General features: G+C 48.3%; 1 protein-coding gene across 2 annotated transcripts in view; it reads left to right on the top strand.

Annotated features, from left to right (window-relative positions):
* The window catches only part of MCUB (mitochondrial calcium uniporter dominant negative subunit beta), a 28,046-nt gene that overhangs the window by 440 nt on the left and 14,482 nt on the right, over positions 1-13,124 (top strand). The window lies entirely within an intron of this gene.

The following is a 13,124-nucleotide window of genomic DNA, read 5'->3' as shown; positions in this document are numbered from 1 at the left end:
GAGCGGTGCTGCCCGGTCCCGGCCAGGCGTTGTGGTGGAAGTTGGCAGCGCGAAGGGCTGGGGGCTGTGGCTCGCTGGGCTCGGGCAGCCCCAGCAGGCAGGGGAAAGAGAGGAAAATAAAAGTTTGCTGCGACTTCACAGCTCAGAAACCCATCGGCAGGATCCCATAGCCTTAACCTGCCCCTGCTCCGCTAACCTGAATGGCTGCCCTCGGGTTTGGCACGCGTGGTTACGAGGGCGCTGAAGGAAGGAAATTAAAATAATTTAATTTTATGCCTCCTGCATCGCCTACAGCTCAAACACAGAGTGCTAAAAACGTCAGAGAGGGCATTTATGCTGCCATTCAGCATGCTCTGGCGTTACACAGCCAGTGCATCACCCCGAACTTCCCCGGGGTACCGCTTTGCAGGGCAGCTTCATGCTTTTCGAGGGCTCCAAAATGAGGCTGAAAGCTGGAGAAGATGCACCAAAAAGGGGAGGAGGAGGAGGAGAAGTGCTTGTTTTGGCACTCCTGCCAGTATAGGAAGGAGCAGAAAAGCGAAGAGCTCTGTGACTTACCGGGGTGGAACTTGACATCGACGTGATTCAGGAATTAAATTTGTATGCTGCTTTTCTAGGCTAGGGAGAGGGTGTGGTAGCGTCGAGGAAAACTCCAATTTGGAAAAAAAAAAAATGCTAAATAGGAAATCTTGTTCATTCCTAAAGTAGAAGTGTTGGGAATGTATTAATATAGCCTGCTTTTCATATGTGCAGTCCTGAGTTCCAACTTTTCTACAGAGCTATTAGCATGATAGATGACGAAGCATGTTTACTGACTTTGCCCCTTCCTGTTTTCATCTTTGGGTGCCTTTCAGATTTGTGAATATGTCTCTGCAGAACAGTTAGGGCACTTAAAAAAAAAAAAAAAAAAAAAGTGTGTTAGTATAAAAATTAAATGGATGGCCTGTAGTTGTAACTTCAAGCTAATGGAAAAATGTTAGTGTGCTTGTTTAGCACTTTGGATGTTGATGTCGAGCAGAACGTCAGATCACGTACATCGTGTCCAGTGCAAACGCTGGTGTGACCATTTGATATATTTCCCCCTGTGCTTTTTCTGAGGGGTTATATTTGCTCATGTGCATTGCTAGTTCTCCTGTTCATCATAATCATTCAGTTGAAGAAGTGTTTTGCCTCCAGATCTGGAAGGAGAGGCTGGAGCTCCTGTGGTCAGCTCGGGAGAGCAGAGCTTGGTTGCTTGTTGCCTTCGCCCTCGATGTATGCCGGTGCCATCCGTGGCCCCGTGACCTATAACGGGGATTGGTTTGCCCAGAAACCTGCTGGTGGCACCAGCTGGGGGTTTCCACTTGCAGAGCTGGAGGTGATGCTCCTCACAGGGCTGGTCCTCACGTGCTGCCGAGGTGGGTGCTCAGCTGGTACTGTGCTGACAAGCAGGTGTGTAAGTACACGGCGTGTCTGTGTGCTCTGGTTTTGACTAATAAATAAGCTGCCCTGGGGACAAATGAACCACTTCAGAGTGCTGGATTTGCTGTAATTTTTCTGTAAAAGCAGGGATTCCTACCCTAAAGAGTGGGATTCTCCACTGTCGTCTTCTCAGCTCAGTACTTAAACCAAATCCACACCTCCTCTGACAGCTCCGATTAGCTGCTCTGCTTTCAGAGCAATGTTTGTGCGAATTCCACTTAATTTTATAAAGTTGAATTTTCAGTTGCGTGGTTTGATTTGAGTACACGGCTTTTTTATCTTGCTGAGAAGCGTTGGGTGTTTATCCAGGCACGTAGTTCTTGCAGCGAAGCGCGGCGTGTCGTTGTGTTCCTTGGGCAGCCCTCGGTGTTACTACCCATAATATTATTCCCAGCAGGACGCGGTTCGTTTTGGTGGAGTCCCAGATTTGTCATGCTGCAGTTATTTGGTATGTGGCGAGGCCCAGGGGTTGCCAGCTGTTCCGCTTCCCACTTGGCTTGCAGGTTTTAACTCCCGCTGCTCGTGCTGTGCTCAGAGAAACACGCAGAGGCCCCGGCTCTCGGCGAGGAAGAGTGCCTCTCACCACGCCACGGCGGAGAGTGGATGTGTTAACACAGGATCGAGCTTAAAATTCCCATTTTTCATGAACAGTTCGAGCCAGACAACATTGCAGGGGCTGATTTATTTATTTATTTTCTTTTTTACTGATCTAGTTAGACTCGGCACCGCAGGGAAGCTAAAACTGTGTTGCTTTTTGTGGCCGTTCCTATGCACGAGGCTCGCAGTTCAGTTCGTGCAGTGGGGACCTGCAGCAGGCTGCCGGCAGCACCGGGGATGCTCTGCAGGGAGATGCAGCCTGTGCTGGGCAGTTCCTCCTGGCTTAAAACCAGGTTCATTCGCAAACGCATCTGTGAGAAGTGTTGGGCATTTGCTTCCTTCCCGAGTTAGGATCTCGCCTGTGCTTGTTGCTGAGGAAAAATTTCTTCCTAGTGGCAAACTGCAGCCGGTTGGAGAGCCATTGTGCTTGTTTATCTGCAAAAAAGCAGGCCAGGGAGCTTTTTGTTCTTGTTTTGTCAGTTCCCAGCACCATCCGTATCTGTCAAAAATGTTTCTTTTAATGCGTTCAGCTGATAAGTTTGTTGACTGCCCCGTTCTTCAGACTGGGTCTAACATTTTACTGTTCTTCCTTTTAATAACTTTTAGTTGTCCTTGTTTACCCCCAGATTACCATAACACTTCGAGCATTAAACATTTCCAGTTTGTCCTTAGGTTTTAGGCAGCGTTGGGAGAAATGCTCTAGATGTGTCCAAACAGCCACGGGATGATTTGAAATGTCCCTTTCCTTTTTTCCCCGTGTTTTTCCTTTTACCCCTTCTCATTTGCTCTGTTGGGATCTGTCAGACGCTCTGCCAAAGCAGCCACCCCGGGGCATCGCAGGCAGCTACCGGAGTGGATTTATCATCGACTGCGCTGTGCGGCTGAGTATCTCACTGCAGTGTGGTTCAAGTCCTGGCTGTGTATTTGCAGCCTACACAGGCCCTTCGGAAATTGAGGTAAAAGTGAAGCCAAGAACGGGAATAATTTGTGGCTGCTGGGCGTATCTTCCCCTGTCTTTCCTCCCCTTTCAACAACAAAAGTTTGCGTCGTGATCCAAACCTGGCTTTCTGGTCAGAAGCCGTGTGCTTGTGCTGGAGGAGAACACACAACCCACCGAGCTGTGTATGGAAGGAAGCTCCCACGTGTGAACTGGTAAACAGGAGAGATTTATAGCAGGTATGTAGGGAGGTACACGTCTGGACCGTGGAAATTCATCATCCTTTGTATGTAGGTACTCATGTATGGTTTGTAGTTACTCATGCATGGGTGCTGCCATAAATCCCAGCAGTGCAGGACCCGTGTGTGAATTCTCACCCCTTGTGGGGTGAGGAACACCCGAGGCTGGTGCTGTTCCTTCTGGCACCCCGAGCACGGCTTTGCTGTCAGGTTTTCCTGTACGGGGAAACAAACTGATGCTGAACCTCTGGAGGATGTCTGAGAAAATTGCTCTGCAAATGTCTGGGGTGCTCTGGAGGTTTACCACAAATCACCGCTGAAACACTGAGGACTTAATGCTGTTTACAAAAGCCGTGTGTGTTTTAGGAGTATCACTCGCTTGTAATAGTGCTTGTTTTGCTTTTGCTGCTCTGGTGTGTTTGTTTTTTTTTTTTAATTTGTTTTAAAGCTTAAAGGTCAAAAAGTGAGAGCCTGTTCCAGAGCTCGTAATATCTTCCCGTGAAGGGAAATGAGAGAAAGGGGAATTAGCGGGACGGCCAGGCTCGATGCAGTCCCACTTTCTTCAGCATCTCTTCTTACCATGGCAGCAGCAAAGGTGAACTTCTCCTTAGGGTGCTCGTCGGCAGGATGCTGTTGCAGGCGGGTGAGAAGGCAGCAAGCTCTTCTGAGCCTGGAGGAGGGTCGCTGTCCCTTCGGGGCCTCCTTGGAGTACGGTGTTGATGATGAGAGCTCTCTGCTAAGGGCATCTAGCACCAGCTGTCGCTCTGGGTTGCTTACTTCTCTCTTTTGCTCTTTTCCAGAAAGGCGAAAGGAGGGAGAGGTTCTCTGCGTGTGCCTTGTCTTCAGCCAGGATGCTGGTAAAGACCTCGGCGATGAGGTTTTCAAGGGGAAGAGGTGGCTTTGTTGTGAGATCAGTTCTGCCAGGCGTACGGCTGCTCACCGTGTCCCGGGCTGAAGCGACGAGCCCAGCGTCGATTCGTTTGAGCTCTTTGTTCTCTGAACTTGCGTAGGGAGGCCAGGAAGAGGGCAGTTTCCAGCCCTGCCTGTTCCGTGCTCTGACCTTCTCCGTCCTCAGCTGACCCGTGTGTCCTGGCTCATCCTGAAATTGCATCCAGTGCAGGTGCTGCGTGCTGTCCCCGATGCGCTTGGTGTTTGCCAGAGCAGCTCTGCCTTAAGTCCTGCTTGTAACTGAGCCGCTTTACGAGGGCTTTGGAGCCTGATGGCTGCGAGGATAGACGGCCATACAGGGCACGCCTGACCCAAAGTCCACGATCCCCAAGTGCTGGGAAATTACAGATTTAGGCTCTTGAAGGTCAGGTCCATCAGTAGCAGAGTAAATCCCTCACGTTAGAGTGGCAGTGTGTGCTGTAACGCTAGAGCTGAAGGCAGCAATAGGAATTAAAGTGGACGTGGCTGGCTGCTTGCCTGCTGAAGATTAAACCTTTTTTGGTCCATAAACCAATTCTTCACCAGGCTCGTGCTCTGTGAGGACGTGGCACCCGTCAGCAGGCTGGGCAGGCGTGGATAAACAGCTTTGGGCTTGTGTGGTGGTGGCCGGAGGGCACGACCTCTGCTGCTGGTGAGGAAACGTTTAGTCCTCCCCCAGACTGAAACCAGAAAAAGTTGCTCACTGTGAAAACAGGAAACTTTGGCTTTTGAGACCGGTGTTTATCGTGACGAGCACAGTCAGAGCGTCTTCAAAAGGGCAGAAACACTGAGTGCATTATGCACAGGCAAGATCATAACTTACTTTTTTTTTTTTTTTCCTTCAGAGAAACAATTTCGAAGCAATTATCTTCGCATTTACCGTCTGGTCATTTTAAAAATGACTTCCGTCTTCACGTTCTGGTCAGATGGAGAGGGAATAAATTAACTGCATATGAGAGATGTGTTGTCAGTTTGCAGTGCAGGCAGCGATTTTATCCTCTCAGCACCTCCCTGCTGTTGCTTAAGAGTAGAGCGAGAGACCACGAGGTCGATTTGGAGATCACAAAAGCATCTTTAAACGTATTTGCCCGAGTGGAGGAGAAATTGCATTACTCTTCTGGCAAACCAAATGCTGTATGTCGGAAGGAAATCAGTTGGGTCAGACTGCTCTCCTCTGGGTTGTTCTCCGTGGGGGGAATGCTCACCTACCTGTTGTGTGTCACCTGCTGTACCACAGTGTTCACAGAATAACGTTGCCGTGGTTTTTGCAAGTGTTTTTTTTTTTTTGTTTTTTGTTTCTGAGACCTGTCCCATTCTCGGTACCTTCTCATGTTGCTTGATGTCCTTCGCTTGCTTCTTGAACCTGGGTGCTGAAGGTTTGGTGCTGTAGGCTGGGTGCTGAAGGTTTTCCTTGCCCAGAAGTGGGGCCGAGGTTTTGGCTAGCCTGGTGTACCTGGTTGAACAGGCGTGTTTGTGAACGGGCAAATTTTAAGTTAATTGCAGTAAGCGAAGATGGATTAAACTGCCCGAAAAATGGTAGGAGATGACAAAGCTGCTGTGTAACCACAGGGTAGCTCAGTTTCCTTTTCTGCAGATCCTGTTTCTGCCTTGCCCAGAAGAAGGAAAGAAGATGAAGGTGAAGGGAGAGATTGCAAAGAGTGAAAGGAAAACACAGCTACAACAACAGCAGCCTGGTGGAGGTGGATGAAACACACCTGTAATAGAAATGTAATGCCTGAAGGTGGGAGTTTACTGCACCAGGAGCACAACAAATGCTATGTGAGGAGCTGAAGTCACGATCTGGCTGTGCCCAAGGATAGTAATGCTGAATCCACTGAGCACTGCTGGTCAAGGGTCTTGACTCCCACTAAGAGCACGACTCCCACTAAGATTTTTAACTAAAAGCAGGAAGTCTGCTAAATCTGGGCTGGGAGGGGACTGAGGCGCAGCAGCCTGTGGTCTCGAGCAATCTGTTTGCTGCTGCTGCCAGAACCGAGAGTAAGTGCATCTCACCCGCCCTGGCCACGAGTGTGACAGGAGGCACTGCATCGAGCATCAGGGATCCTTCGTGAGGAGCTTCTGTGCAAGGTAACCTCCAGGATTAAACCCCCCATGGTGCCTGTGTTAGGTGTGAGCTTTATTTTAGTTCACAGCTTCCTGCTTGGTCTCTCATGCTGCTGGTTGGATCCCAGATCCGTGTTTGTGCATCCTCCAAGGCTGTTTTTAAGTGAACCCCGAGCTATCCAGGCATCACGGCGCCCATGCTCCTGGCACGCATTTTGGCAGCGTGTGATATTCCTACATGTATGATGATCGGGGATATTCCTAGCTGTAGTGCAGCAGGTAGCTGCACGAAGCAGCATAATAAGGTAGATGCTATCAGGAGTTATTACCAGCCTGGAACAAAAAGGTTCACGTTGATCATTCATACGCTGATTATCTTGGATGCTGTGTAACACTTAGAAGTCAAGCCCTTAGGTACTGCTCCTGGCTTTTATGGTTTTCCTCCTGGTTTCTAGGGTTTGGAGGAAGCTCTGTGTCAGTGAGCGAGCCTGCTGTGTAGTCCTGCGACTCGAGGGGCTGAGCGTTATGAAAATACTCCGGGCTTTGTGGCAGCTGTCAGACGGGCAGGAAAAACCCAAGTTGAGGAAAATATGCTTGAACCCCGGCAGCACGTACTCAGAGGGAGGGAAATGTTGAACAAAAATGCTTATTCAGAGGTGATGGTGAAAGAACTGAAGTGCTGGACCATCGTGTTGAGCCCAGACTCTCCGTATTCAGCGAGCAGTTTGTGTGCATGGGTCCTGGCTTGTAGCACTGTGCTCTGCTCCGTACAACACCTTCTCTGGGGTCTTTATCTCCCCTCCTAAGTGCAGAGCTGTTCAGGCCATCCCTGTTAGTTTAAATCACTGTTTTGGAGCCTTGATGCCTCTGCTTAAACGCGAGAAGTTGGCAGGTTGCTTCGGAGACTCCGGCTGCATCAGGTAGACACGGAAGAAGGCAGGTATTGAACTGGACTTCAATTGTGTGACTCTGAGGGGAAGTAAAATCTGGACATGGGGAAAACAAGTACAGAGCCTGATCAGCCTCTTGTGCTCTGCAGAGCCACAGAACAAGTGATAAAAGAGCTTTTTCAGTATGCTCATGAATCCGTAGCAAATGCTCACTCGTGGAGCTGGCACGCTACAAAAGCAGATTGCAGCAAAATATGTTGGTGTCAAAGAGATTGAGATTGCTCTTTTCCTTGTGTTTTTCTCCCGTGATGGCACATTGTAAACATCGTTCTGTGTCTGTATTACTCACTTGTTGCTAATTAGATACTTTTTTCTTCATTTGCTAGGGCGTTAGTAAGCCGATTCAGATGTTCTTCAGCACTCCAGGAAAACTCCTCAAGTCAGAGGGGTGTTTGGTGTAAGCTGCTGCAGCTCCCTCAAGGCGCTGTTTTCTCAAGGAGCTGCAGATTTTCTCATCTGAGAGATCTACAAGAGTCCTTTTACTGTGTGTTTGTAGGGAACTTAGCTCAACCTTCTTGAGTATTTTGTGTGTATGTGTTTTCATAAGGTCACAACTCGCCAAAAACATCAGGTACTTACTTTCTACACAAAATGCAGTGGCTCTGTGTATCTGCCTTCCATTGTTATTGGAGCCCTTGAGGTGCATTTGGGTTGTGTTTTTTTCCAGGCTTTCATAGCCAAGATGTGACGTTGTTTCCTGAGAACTGAGATTCGTGTCCTGTAGATAAGCAATTCCTGAGATATGAAAAAAAATAGCACAGGAATTTGGAAAGTGTGCCCATCTGTGGGTGGCTGATGGGTCTGATTGCGTCCTGGGACTGGGAGTTTGGTTTTTACCTTGGTCAGATGTGTTGACCGAAGTTAAAGGTTGACTTGGCTGAATGCAGAAGGCGTTGTCTCGGAGGAGGAGGAGTGTCAGCACCAAACTTTTGAGTTTTGTCAGCTACAAAGATCAGAGTTTCTTCAAAACTGAAGGAAAGTCAGCTTTTTGATGCCAATGAAGTAGATGAAGTTCCTAATTTCACCCAGGTTGCAATGGAAAACGGAGTCTTGAGCCTTGTTTTAAACCTTTTCCAGCTATGAGCCCTGTTATTTACTGGTTGTGCTCAGGATTTTTTGCTTCGTGTTCTGGTTGCAGCTGCAGAATGCCCGTCCTTGCCGTGAGCGTGGCTGTCAGGCTGCAGCTCCCCGTAATGATGAGGGATCAGAGGTGCTGTAATCCCTGCCCTGCGGAGCTGTGGGTGCTGCCAGGACTCGGGGGCATCCTCTGGGAGCTGCAGAAATCTGGGCTGCTCTGTGCTTGCCTTCGCCCATAGCCCCAGGGGCCTGGAGTTGGATGACTTTTTCCGTGCCTGTTCCTCCCTGCCCTGGTCTATATCTGGCTGATGCGAAGCTGCAAAATGTCACCCCTCTGTCTCCTCCAAGTAATTTTGAAGACTAAGAAGGAGTAGGCTGACATTATTGCAGTGGTTAATTATTTACCTGCAGCAAGCTGCTCTCAGTCTCCTTTTTCTGCACCCATCAGCATCGTAAGGTAATAAACCACGCAGAGATCATGTGTCTCTGGGGAAGGGGTTGCAAAGGGCCCTGCTTCTTGAGCAAGGACAATTAATGTCTGGTTCCTTTAAAAAAAAAAAAAAAAAAAAGAGAGAAAGAAAGAGAGAAAGAAAGAAAGAAAGAGCAATATATTAAATATTTTTTGAGAGTCTCCAGAAAACAAAGTTTCTGCTTGAGCTGTACAGTTGGTGAAGCACAGTCTGCTCACTTCTGTGAACATGGTAAAGTGGACATGAATGTAGTGGTTTGATGGGGTCGGATTTTGCTGCTGAAATTAAACAGCAAGCCCTCTTTAGTCTGCTGTTTGCAAAAGAAACAGTTTTTAAGCCCATTCTCCCAGTGATGGTTTGTGTTCGTGTTACATCAGTGGGTGCGGAGACCAGGCAAGGGCTTCTCTCCTTGTGGTTAACTGCTTTTGCACCATGGCTATGGGTTTGACAGCTTGTTTTGGTGTTGTCACAGCACCTTCACCCCTGAAAAAAAAAAAAAGGTTTTAATAATGAGGACACTGTGTGAATATGCTGGGGTGCTGGAAAAGACCAGTGTCCTTTCGGGTTGTGTGTGGGGGAGGAGTTGTTTCAGGGGACAGGGGGATAAGAGCGCTCACACGGCAGTACCTGAAATAGTCAATTTGCTTTCAGGCTTCTTGGTATCATCAAGATCCCGATGATTGAAGGGAACTCACAGGTGGTGTAAAATGGTTGGAAGCTGCAGAGATTCATTTGTTAGGAATCACGTAGGGATTAAGTAGACATAACTGGCCTAAGCAGTGAATACGGGGTTGATAAATCTCACAAACGTGAGAGGTGAAAGCACAGCAGATAGAAAGGAGCTGCCTTTTGTGGCTTCAGTGCCGTGCCTTCTTCTGGACGTGTGATCTGCCACGCAGACAGCAAATCGGACAGCACTGCAAGCAAACACACACAAAAATAAAACCACCAAGGTGCTTTGATCAAAACAGAACTGAATCAACACAATTATACGGATTTCTTAATATATATATGTAATAGATTTGAAATGAAGACAGATGGACAGTCCAAAATGTAATGATTTTGTGAGCTGTTAGTATTTTTCTCTGCTGGGGTGAAGCTGAGGTGCTGGCATGAGGAAGCACACGGTGCTGTTTCATAGGTGCTGCAGACACGGCGCACGGGGTTTGTTCTTTGGTCCCCCACGGGCTTTGTGTGTTACCTTTCTGAGCCTTTCCAGCTGTGGTGCTGTTTGCTTTCTCCTCATCTGGATAAAGGATGTAGTTGTTCTGCCCTGCCTGCAGCGGGTGTCTGGGGATCAGAGACAGAGACGCTCAATTAGCCTGAGAAGAGACTTCTAATCAAATTATCTCTAAGTGCTCTAAAGACTAAAAACACGTTTCCTGCCTCCAACCATTCATCTTTTCCAAAAACATTTAAAAAAAAAAAAAAAAAAAGGCTTTTGGCAGCCTCAGTGCCTTGTGGTTGAGCCCTGCCAGCTGCTGGGTGCAGGGACGAGCTGTCTGCCGGCTGTGCCTGAGCACCCAGCAGCTGACGGCGAAACAGGAGGCACGAAGACACCGAGCATTCACCCCGTTTCCTCCTGAGGATGCAAACTGTGAGTGCAGATAGATGCCTTAATAAAAATTCGGTCTCTCACTTGTGTTTTTCAAGGGTTTTGGAGCGCCCAGGCTTGTCATCTGACCCCCGTTTCAGTGGAAGCCTGGCTGATTTTCCTTGCAGAGTAAGTCTTTGCCTGCCACTATGCAGTGTCCATCTCAAAAAAAGCTGCTGAATACGTTTCTTGTCCCACTGCAGTAGCTTTAATTTCCTTTCTGTCCCATTCGTGCTTCTTCTGTGCTGTTAGAATAAAATGAAAACCAATGAAAGAAGCAAAAGGTAGAGTGTTTGGGGAGAAAGCTCGGGTTCGGAGGAATCGGATGTGTCTTGGGAGAAAGGAGCACGCCGTCGGCGCGCCCCATGGCCTGCAGATGGTGGTTGGCTTTGCTGTGCTCGGGTGTTACTCAAGTTCCTGGATCTGTGCGTGTCCCAGCCCTCTAAATCTGTGTCTGCAAATCTTCATTTGAGCCTTTTGGATATTTGGCCTGAGCCTTCTGGAAACTGGTACGTAGTCAGCTAGGCCAGAGACTCTCCTTTTAGGAAAAAGGCTGATTTTTCCTTTCAGAGGACACTTGACTTCTACTTATTTGTTGTGTCTATTTTGCTTTTCTGATCTGATCTAAGATGTACAGGTTCCCGTAGGTGACTTCTTCAAGACTCAAGGAAATGCTGTGGAGCACCTGAGGCTGCCTGGGCGAGCCGCAGGAGCAGTGTGGCTGCAGAGCAGCCCTCCCAGCAGAGGTTCCTCGAACCCTTTCTGCCCTTCTCCTGGTGGATCTGTCCCTCTCTGCTGCACGAAGCTCCTGCAGCACCGCTGGTTGTGCTTGTTACGGAAGGTCTGCCTAAAAACAGTAAAACACAGACGAGATCTTAGGGGTGGGTAAAAGGCAAATTGGGAGTCAGGGGAGGGTGTCACCACGGGCACGGTGGCACTGGTGCTGGAGGTGAGATTGAGGCACGTGGTAGTGTGCCTGAGAAGTGTGTGAGACTTGCACTGTGCACTTAATGCCATTGAATTTAATGTTTTAATAACGATGCTGGAACAAACATCAAGCACAACTTAAACAACACCAATACATAACTGCGTCCGGCGAGAGTAAATACCTGACATCTTCAATGCCAGCTGTGTAGAGTGTGAGGCAGAAGCCAGATGGATGAATTTGAGCTGGAAGACTAATAGTTGTGCAATGAATTTGCTGCATACGAAGCTGCCTTCCAGCCAAAAGCACTACGCTCTTGATATTACAACTCATCTCTTGATAATGCTTATTATTATTATTATTCTCACCTAGTAAACTCCCATGTAAAGCTACTGGAAATGCAGGAGGAAGGAGCAAGGAATAATAGCACGGTGGAGACGGAGGCTGGTGGAGAAGTGTGAGGCTTCAGCATCTCTTTTGGACGGGTGAGACCGGGTAGCCCTGCCCAGGGAGCTGACGGTAGCTGCCTGGGTACCTGTGTGAGCTTTTTCCCTTGCTGCTTGGCTGCTGTTCGGGGAGGTGAGGCTGGAAGGTAAGCAGTACGGCTCTGCAAGCAATGAACACGCTTGTTTGGCAGCAAAACAGGGATGGATCGTGTTGAATAAGCCCCAAATAATGTCACCGTTCCTTACCAGAAGAAAATCCTGAAGTGAATTGGGAGTTGGCTGAGCCCTGTCCACATGGTTTTCAGGGTTTCATTGACCTGCCAGTTAATGTGAAACTCTGGCTACAAAGGCTTCTTTGATTCGCTGCTTTAATCCTCGAGAGATAACACTTAGTGTTTGACGTAGCCTGGCTGTCCACGGAGGAAAAAATTGAGTCCTGGGTCCCTTAAAGTCAGTAAGTGGTTTTACTTCCGACGCCACTTCGCCTACGTGTGAATGATGAACTGGGAAACAAAAGTGAGCTCTGTTTAAAAACGGCGCTGAGAGACTTCAGAGACTTCACTGATTGCTGGGGAACCGCCTGCAGCTGTCGGCGTAGGATTTCAGACCAGAAAGGCAAGGAAGTCGCTCGCTGTTTGGCAAAGGCTGGGTTCTGCCTGGTGTGCAAGGAAGCAGGTGATCATTCATCCTGTAACGGGGGCATGACAGAGCAGGCTGGCTTGACCAAGGGGAGAAGAAAATAAGCAGTTTTCTCCTGGTTGCAGGGAGTTTGTAAGCACCTAATCATGTTTGTGCTGTATGAAACCTTCTGCTGTTACCTCTATTGCATTTCGTCTGTGATTTATATTCCCGGAGCCGATTCTCCTGGTAAAATGCACTTGAAAAATTGTCTTCCTCCTTTCTGCAGAAGATGCTATAACCCGTTTAAACTCCTGATGCTTGACAAACCTGCGGTAGGAACCAATAAAGCCTAATGGAGCTACTGATACACTGATGGGTAATCGCTACTAAATTCTACCTGTCATATTCATAAAGAAGATGTCAGTGAAGTGGGAATCCCACAGTACCTGAGCTCAGTGCTGCCGTGTGTTTCGGGGGGCTGAAGGAGCGTTTCGGGCAGGCATCTCGCTGCGTTGTGCAGGCAAACTGTGCTGATGTGCTGTGATGCATCGCGTGCAATTCTTTCTAGTAAAAAATGAAAAATGAAAGCTCGTAGCAGAGCTCTCTGCCGTCCTCCTGTGTGTAATGCTCTGCTGCTTGGCTGATCGAACCAGGCATTTGATTATACTCAGTTTTTATTACTGCAGAGACTCAAATTAAGCTTTCCCTGTGGTTGTTTACACGAACTTCAATCCGCGTGTATCCGCGATAGCGCGTTTGGGTGCTAACTCAACAAATTAATTCGCCTGCTTGTTGCCTGTTGAGCTTTCAACCTCT

This window comes from Aythya marila (assembly GCF_965140915.1).
Source record: "Aythya marila genome assembly, chromosome: 4".
Lineage (NCBI taxonomy): Eukaryota > Metazoa > Chordata > Aves > Anseriformes > Anatidae > Aythya > Aythya marila.
The sequence above is the reverse complement of the archived record's forward strand: the minus strand, read 5'-3'. Positions and strand labels throughout refer to the sequence as shown.